The sequence below is a fragment of the Hyaena hyaena genome, unplaced genomic scaffold (genome assembly GCF_003009895.1).
Source record: "Hyaena hyaena isolate Hyena2069 unplaced genomic scaffold, ASM300989v1 scaffold_1976, whole genome shotgun sequence".
NCBI lineage: Eukaryota > Metazoa > Chordata > Mammalia > Carnivora > Hyaenidae > Hyaena > Hyaena hyaena.
The window spans coordinates 115,785-124,969 of record NW_024082610.1 but is presented as its reverse complement, the minus strand read 5'-3'; the positions used below and the strand labels follow the sequence as shown (position 1 = coordinate 124,969).

The window sequence follows — 9,185 nt, the reverse complement described above, 5'->3', positions numbered from 1 at the left end:
TAATCATCAAGACAGTATGGTGTTGGCACAAAAACAGACACATAGACCAATGGAATAGAAGAGAGAACTCAGAATTGCACCAACAAATCTATGTGCAACTAATCTTTGACAAGCAGGAAAGAGTATCCAATGGAAAAAAGACAGCCTCTTTAACAGATGGTGCTGGGAGAACTGGACAGCAACATGCAGAAGAATGAAACTAGATCATTTTCTCACACCATACACAAAAATAAACTCAAAATGGATAAAGAACCTGAATGTGAGACAGGAAACCATCAAAATCCTAGAGGAGAAAGCCGGAAACAACCTCCTTGACCTCAACCACAGCCATTTCTTACTTGACACATCCCCAAAGGCAAAGGAATCAAGAGCAAAAATGAACTATTGAGACCTCATCAAGATCAAAAGCTTCTGCATGGCAAAGGGAAACAATCCATAAAACTAATAGGCAACTGACAGAATGGGAAAAGATAGTTGCAAATGACATATCAGATAAAGGGCAAGTATCCAAAATCTCTAAGGAACTCACCAAACTCCACACCCGAAAAACAAACAATCCAGTGAAGGAATGAACGGACACTTCTCCAAAGAGGACATCCAGATAGCCAACAGACACATGAAACGATGCTCAGCATCCCGCCTCATCAGGGAAATATAAATCAAAACCACACTGAGATACCACATCACGACAGTAGAGTGGCTAAAATGAGCAAATCACAAGACTCTAGATGCTGGCGAGGATGTGGAGAAACAGGCACCCTCCTACACTGTTGGTGGGAATGTAATCTGGTGCAGACCCTCTGGAAAACAGTGTGGAGGTTCTTCAAAATATTAACAATAGAACTTCCCTGTGACCCAGCAATAGCACTGCTAGGAATTTAACCAAGGGATACAAGAGTGTTGATGCATAGGGGCACATGGACCCCAATGTTCATAGCAGCACTCTCAACAATAGCCAAAACATGGAAAGAGCCTAAGTGTCCATCAACGGACGAATGGGTCAAGAATATGTGGTTTGTCTATATGATGAAATACTACATGGCAATGAGAAAGAATGAAATCTGGCCATGTGGAGCAACATGGGTGGACCTTGAGGGTGTTATGCTGTGCGAAATAAATCAGGCAGAGAAGGACAAATACAATATTTTTATAATAATTTTACGTATAGGAGGATTAGGAGGAACTTAATGGAGGACCGTGGGGGAGAAGAAGGGAGGAAATGGGAGAGGGAGAGGGAGGGAGGCAAACCATGAGAGACTCTTGAATGCTGAGAACAAATTGAGGACTGATGGGTTTGGGGGAGGAGGGGGACATGGGCATGGAGGAGGGCACTTGTGGGGATGAGCACTGAGTGTTATATGGAAACCAACTTGACAATAAACTATTTCTAACAAAAACATACAAACAAACAAAAGAATCTGGCAGAGGCAGGGACGTAAGCAAATATAGGATGAACACAAAACGAGGAAGAGACCCAGAAAATGATGGCATCGTGGAGTGTAAAGAAGATAGCTATGAGGATTTGGTTTGCCAATGTGACAAAACAAAATCCCTGAAAAAGGCCAAGGAAGGCAAAGACCAGAAGTGTGATGAGATCTGGTTGAAAGGAAATTGTTGGTGGCCGTCCTAAGAGGCGTTTGCAGGACATGACATTGCATGACAGATTCAGGCAAGAAGAGTTAATGAAGCAGAACCAAGATAAAGTAGTCCTTTGGGGGGCTTCAATGAGGAAGCAAGGAGAGAGAAGGCTCCTGTTCCCATGGGAATCTCGATTCAATGTCAATTACTCTCATGTTGGCCATGGCACTAACCTTATATTTTTGCTCTCCCTGCCCCCCAAATCCAGCCTGTTTGATGACAGCATATTATTATTTCTAAAAGAAGTAGGTAATCTCCCTGCTCCAAACTTTCACAAAATGCAGTCGTTACTTGGGGAAAACAGGCCAAACTCTTCAGCTTCTCACTGACCTTAGTGTCACTCCATTTCTCTAGTTTTCCAGTACCTTCTTCCTTATGTGGACACATGAGGTCACCAAGAAGTCCTCCTTCCTGTCCTATAATCAGTCGACACCCCCTTCCCTCTGTTCCCACATTGTACCATTCCTTCCGTTGAGCATTTCAGAGAACTTGCTGACAGCCTGTCTCACCTTACATTCTCTTCTCTCTCTTCAGAGCTGAGAGTGATCCCATTCACAGCTGTTACTTAAACCTGTCCTTAACGGGAATTTCTAGAGCAGTGATTTAGAAGTGAAATGAGTCTACATCAAATCCGTTTGATTTTACAGTTGGTTCTACTCTAATGAAACATATGCACTTCAAAAAACAACAGTGCTATGCAATCCTGCACAAGCAATACCAAGGGGCCTATGGGGATAATGAGATTAAGGACACATTCAAAACCTTCATCTAAAAAAGTTGGAAGCAAAAAGCAGGAATCTAAGAAAACTGGTAGCGCCATTTTGTATATGTCCAGTGGTCAAGAAATATGCACAAGCCACAATAAATATGTCATTAAAGCCCCAGGCCAAGCTGGTGTGGGTGTAGCTTGTGAGTTACTGCTGAGGAGTGAAGGGGTGGGAGAAGGGTGACAGGAAATCAGACGGAAAGCAGTGAGCTGAGGGAATCTGAGGTATGTGCATGTATCCCCTGTGTGTGTTCCCAAGTGGCTCTTTTCAGGTGGGCGCAGTTTTCTTGTTCAACTAATATTTCTATGGATGACATCATGTATAAGCAAAAACAAAACTTGCCTTATGCTCAGCTCAGTATCAAGCACATTGCTGTCAATCTGTGTTTACAAAACCTGAGTTACAGCAGGACTGACTGTAATTTTTCTCTGACCCTTGCCATCATCCTAGCTACTAAGGTTCTGCATTGGTCCTTGACAGGTCCTCCACCCTTTGCATTTTTTATCTACCATGTATCTTGATCAGCTACCCACTGCCGGAATTTGTTGTATGTTTCTGATCTTTGGTTCTGTGCCTGGGGCCCTAATTCTTACCTCTGGGATATGTGATTCTCCTGGCCCCTCTGCCTGTTTACTTGAGTCTGCAAATATCACCTCCACTCTTCTGGCATGCTCGTTCTTGCTGGCTCTCCTTGTAGAGAAAAACATCTCTATATCTTTCTGTCTAGATGGAGCATAGCTCTGTATTTGTTTCAATTTAGAATCAACTGGGAGCTTTCAAAATCCCAGGGCTCACTTGGTGTTCCAGACCAATTAATCAGAATCTCTGTGGAAGAGGTTTGAGATCAGTATTTCTTTTTTAAAGGTGTAAAATATATTAACATCTAAAAAAATGGAACAGCAAAGAGGTACTTACTGAGTATGGGATAGTTCCTTATTTAAAAGTTTTAATACAAGAGGTACATTTTACTCACCTTTTCAAATAATCAGAGGAGTACAATTATTTTCTAAAACAGCAGTATTTCACTTTCCAGGTAGAAGACTAATGAAAACATTGAGTGACTGCTCCGATTAGGAACAGATAAATGAATACCTTTAAATATATATATATTTATATATATATATATAGTGTACTGCTACTTGAACATGGATTTTCCCAAAATTATTATTGTGCCTAATTCAGACAATTGCTTAGAAAATGTAGCCCAAAAAATAATACATGAATAGGTCTTTAAGTACATGCTCTCAAGTGAGTTTTTTAATGTTTATTTATTTTTGAGAGAGAGAGAGAGAGAGACAGAGAGAGGTTGGGGGAAGGGGAGAGAGAGGGAGACACATAATCCAAATCAGTCTCCAGGCTCTGAGCTGTCAGCACAGAGCCTGACACGGGGCTTGAACTCACAAACTGTAAGATCATAACCTGAGTTGAAGTCAGATGCTTAAACAACTGAGCCATCCAGGCACCTCTCTCAAGTGAATTTTAAATGAAAAGTACCAGAACTTTAGGAACCCATTTTAACTTTGGGTAACAATCAGGTTCTGATGAGGATGATGAGTGATACCAATATCATCCTTCTTGTGAACTCTCAAAGTTCTCTCCAGTTTGCCGGTTACTGTACTAACACAGGAGAGCACAAAGTCCTCCCTACACAGAAAATCCATTCACCACAGGGAAACAAGGTGCAAGAAACAGAATCACCACCTTCTTTCTCTCTTACCAGAGCTGAAGCTTCTGACAAGCTGCTCCTACACATTCATGATGACCACTGTATTTGATCTGTTGCATACCACAAAACCCTCTGGGTTTTTAGGAAGCAGAATCACACTGTTAACAGTGATATCTGTCCCTGCAGTGCTGCCCAGGGATTTAAACATATTTTAATGTTCTGTCGTCTTCATATTCCAGGCCTTTACAGTGCCATCAGAGGATGCACTAATAATATAATGTCCATCTTGTATAAAAGTTAATCCGCTAACAAAGGAGGAATGGCCACAAAATTCCTTCAGGATTTTCCTAGATTTTAAACTACAGAATTCTAATTGTCTGGTCAAAAGAGGCAGTAAGGATCTGATTGCTATCCTTAGAAAAGCTTTTCTGTGACACCTTTACTGTGTTCCCTTTCAAATCTCCTTAAACACTGTCCACTTTGAATCTTCCATACCTTGATTTTTTCCATCGTGGGCCCCAGTTGCTAACATGTGTGTATCTCTGCTGAAACCTATGCAGGGGACAGCATCATCCATCATCCTAAAGTCATCCTGGACCTGTAACTAAAGATCCTTCATGATTTTTCCAGTTGTAAAGTTCCAGACTTCAGTGAACCAACAACAGGCCTAGTGACCAAATACTGGCCACCTGGAGAAAATCGAGCACACTCTGCCTGTGATTTCTGACCAAGCTCAATACAACAGCTCAGTTGTGTAAGAAACTTTTCTTCTTCCACATGTTGGACAGCTGCTTTGCCTTGGAACAAATCTATGGTCATGCTGGAGAAGGCAGCCCCTGGTACTGCTGCCACCTCAGTACTTGTACCATGAGATGAGATAGAGGCATCCCACCGGCTCCCCCAACTAAGATCTGGGTGATTGCTGCTCTTCTCTTTGCTATTTCCATCTGGGTAGGCCTCATGAGGATCAAAATTAGACCTGGCCAAGAGGTTCTCCAAATGAACACACTTCTCTGGCTGTGTTTGTTTTAACATGATCCTTAGGGCAGTCTGTCTCAGGAGTGACCTGGAAGCCCCCAATTCATGCAGCTTTATCAATTCCAGAGTAACCCATTCATAGGGATGAATGAGGGTTTTGTCTGGCAATTTCGAAGACTGTAAGACAGTATCCCAATGTCCATTATTCATGTCAGCCACAAAACTTCCAGTGCTGTCCATGGTATTCAGAGACAGAGTAGTCTCTTCCTGTGTTGTAGGTAATGCCTGATACATGCTGTTCTCCTTCAGGGACTGTATGATAAGATGGGTCACATCCAAGCACCTGATTTTGATCCACATAGCATTATTCTCACAGGCACAGAACTCACCACTCTTCAAGATCAGGATTTTTGGACACTCTTCTGGTGATTCCAATGAGCAGTCCAGTTTGAAAACTGCTGGATTAGAGTGCTGTTGCTTACATTTTTAGGTACATAAAGGATCGCCTTGTATTTCATCAGGTCTGTGATGGGGCCTGGAATTCCTCATTTCTGACTAGCGCCAAGGGTTTTCAGTTGCTACTGGCCCAAGGACCACACTTGGAAAAAGGGTCTACTAGGCAACCATGCAAGGTCCTCTACCTTATGTATCCTCAGGGTACTTGCCCCAGTAGGGAGCTGTGATTGATCACCAGGCCGTCTCCCAATGTGGACTTCAAGCTACAGTCATGTCCCACATATCACATCCCTCATTTGGTCTCTAGCACAGGGGTCAGGCCTTTCTAGAACTTAGAAACACTGTCCATGGAAGTGAGCTTATTCTTGACAAGCCAACAAGAGCACAAGAGCTGGAATGCCCTATTATTGTTGCTGCAGAAAATCCGTTCCTTTTTCTCTCAGATGCTATACCCATGATGGTCGTTCTAGAGTTTTCTTGTGCAGGTACAGTCAGAAGACTTGACTCTTTTCTCTGGTTCTGGACACTAACCCAAAGTTAAGTGTCAAGTCTGCCTTGGACAAAGGGCAGAATTGAGCTCTGGTGTTCAGGGATTGTAACTGGAACCCAGGTTTCTCACACTCTGCTGTCCCCACCACTGTCTATGAACTTATCTTTTTAAAAATCCTTTAAATGTATTTACTCATGGCTGATGTCAGGGCACAAGGCTTGCCTTGAGTGAGGCTCAGAGCAGCAATTTCTTTGCACTTTCCCCATCACTGGGGGGCATCTACTCCAACCTTGGCAGTGTGTTACACCTAAGACAGGGGAAGCTGCTCTCAAGATCTCAGTCAGGTGGGCTCTCACTGCTTCTATATTCCATAGGCAAAGCCTTTGGGGCCACACAGTTTTAATCCTACCCTGTTTTTCCCCTAGAAAAGATGTAAACTCAGTGCTACTGGCTGCTTAGAGGCTCCAGGTGGGAGGTAAAAAATCAATTATAATCTGCCTCCTTTACTCCCGGGGTTCCAGTTTGTGCTATCAAGTGTTAATGGAGAGTAAGGGAGAGAAACTATATTCCCATTGATTACCTGTGTACTAGCTGAGAAGATTTTAGTCACACTGAAATTTTTTAGGGTAGGAAGGTTTAGACAGGAATTTCTGTAGGCAGTGCTTATCTATCAGTGCTAATAAGGAAATGACTAGGCACCTAAAATTATGGAGAGGACTCTAAGTGATGCATCTAGGAACTTAGCAACCTAGCTGGTGTTGTCCTTGATGCCAGAGAGATGGGTAGGAGTAGACTGAGGCAGTCTAGTTATGCATACCAAAGAGAAAAAGAGACCAAATGTCTGAGATTTGGTCAAATGCAGCTCTGAACAATAGCTGTCAAATGTCAAGCACGACATCTAAGGGAGGCTGTTCAAGAGCCAGGACAGACCCAGGGCAAGTGAGGTAAGACATAATCCTACAGTGGCACTTGGTGGTGTGGAAGGTTCCTTGGGGGTCAGGAAGAGGTGTAAGGATGCCCTCTCCATTAGAGTGCAGGGGTCTGGTAAGGTCATTGGTTTAAAATCTGAGGAGGACAGTGTGAGAAGACACCCACTTCTCATCTTTATAGCAAACATTGTGTCACATTCAGTGACTACTTCCAAGGCTAATTCTGGTTCCCTCACCTCCTACTGGTGCAGTCATCGGACACTTCTTTAACCTCTCTGACCTTCAGGTTCTCATCCGAAGTAGGGAATGTTAAGGGAGTATTTAACAAGTTAAAAATATGTAAAGAGTGTAGCACAGGGTCTGGTGTTGCTTAATAAATTGCTTAATAAATACTAGTTATTTTTATTGTTTTTGTTTTGTTTTGTTTACAAGAGATAAATATTATCTCTATTGGTTGTTATGGTCAATGGATTATAATCTTGCTTCATTAAAAAAAAAATCCCTAAACCTCCAAGCGTACAAGTAGAATGAGGCTCTCCCATCAAGAAAGAATAGCTGAATAACAGGTACAACACTGTCCCCAACATTTCTTGCCCCTGAGCTCACCTCCATCATCATTTTGGCCCTTGGTAGGGATGAGGGAAACAAAGGCAAGAGAAATGTAGCTTAAATTAAATCCTAAAGTTTGGAGGCCACTGATAGACACCTGAAACATGCACTTTCCTCCAAAGACTCATGGCTGCCTTAGTGTCTTAACGTTTACGTTTTATTAAAGACTACAAGTAACCTTATCTGAACAGCAGCTAGACCCTCAAGGTCCTGAAAGCCTTATATCAAAGTTCCTTAGAAACTTCCTTATCTGTATCCTCCCTCCGTCCACAAACTTAAGAGTGTATAAGCAGTCACTCCTCACAACCCCAGTGCTACTCTTTTTGACCATGGATCCTGTTCCCCTGCTTAATAAAATCACCCTTTTGCACCCAAAATGGCTCAAAAATTTTTTTCTTAGCTATTTGCTCAGAATATCAAAATATAATTTCATCAGTAAGAGTAGATAAGGATATTGCTGTAACTTTAATACCTGAGCCAAGAGGGAATCCAAAAGTTCCCTGATTCCCCTTAGCAGAGACAGTTCTATGAAAGCTGCACCAAATACAATCTCTTAAAAGTATAATTTTCTTTCTGGAAGTCCTAAGCCCCACCATTCTGAGTGAGCTTTCAGAAGCTGAGAGAGCTCCTCCTCCTGAGCCTCCTCATTCCTGGCCTGCCTCCCCTCTCTAACACCTGTCTTTCCAAAGTTCCTTCGCAGATGCCTAAATAAGTTTCTCCTGCCCACCGAGGGCTTTTCCCCAGATTCCCCCCACCCTTTTTTTTTTCTGAGCCATTTCTCTATGTCTCTATGTAAATAACCTGCACTGCAGTGATCCCATGCAATTCCACTGCATACCGCAGAAACTGTATTGTGTCAACCACAATGCCAGTCACAGCAGTTACCTGCTCAGGATGGCACATACACAGTAACCCACTTGTTTCCTCTCAGAAGCAGGTTGGCCTTCTTTAGATAATTTTTTAAACTATTCACCTAGACAATAGAGGTTACAATGTATATTCTTCATCAACATTTGCAAGTTTAGATTCTAGTGATGAGGGAAGTGAATTTATTCTTACAGAAATATGTCCTCATTTCCATCTGCTCTTAGGGGATGGTCCAGATCCACTTTTGCCTTGGCCACCCCTGGCTGTGATGCACGCGGCTATGTGGGTAATAGCTCAGGGTTCTTGGGTGACAGACTTCTCCACCAGGTAAATATCTCTTTGAAATGGATCTGAAGTCCTACTTGTTTATTCTGTACTCATTAATATACAGATCAGCAGTCACAGGACATCTACTTGTGTCAGGGGTTGTGCAAGGATGTGAATAACGAGGATTTAGTGAACATGAGTCACCTATGGCTGCTCTACGTCTTTTGCCTATTCCCTGTACATTTGATAATCTCCTCCTCCTTTTATACAGATCCTTCTGTAATAACATAAAATCTGAAATACGTTTTCCAGACTTCCTGTGAACCTGGACTTTCCTGGGAAGATTTGAAGGCTTTTCTCTACCCACAAATAGGAATTTCTCCCATTTCTCTTCCAGAGTGCGGAAATGAAGCCTCACAGATGTGTTCTTTGGAGAACTCCATGGCATTGACCCTCAAGCTTTTCAGGCTTTTGACATGAAATCCCATTACCCTGAGGCTTTGTGATTCCTCCACCAA

At 42.6% G+C, this 9,185-nt stretch overlaps 1 pseudogene; it reads right to left on the bottom strand.

Moving 5' to 3' along the window:
• The window catches only part of LOC120227055, a 9,900-nt pseudogene extending 4,491 nt beyond the window's left edge, over positions 1-5,409 (bottom strand).
• Between the last annotated feature and the right edge of the window lie 3,776 nt (positions 5,410-9,185).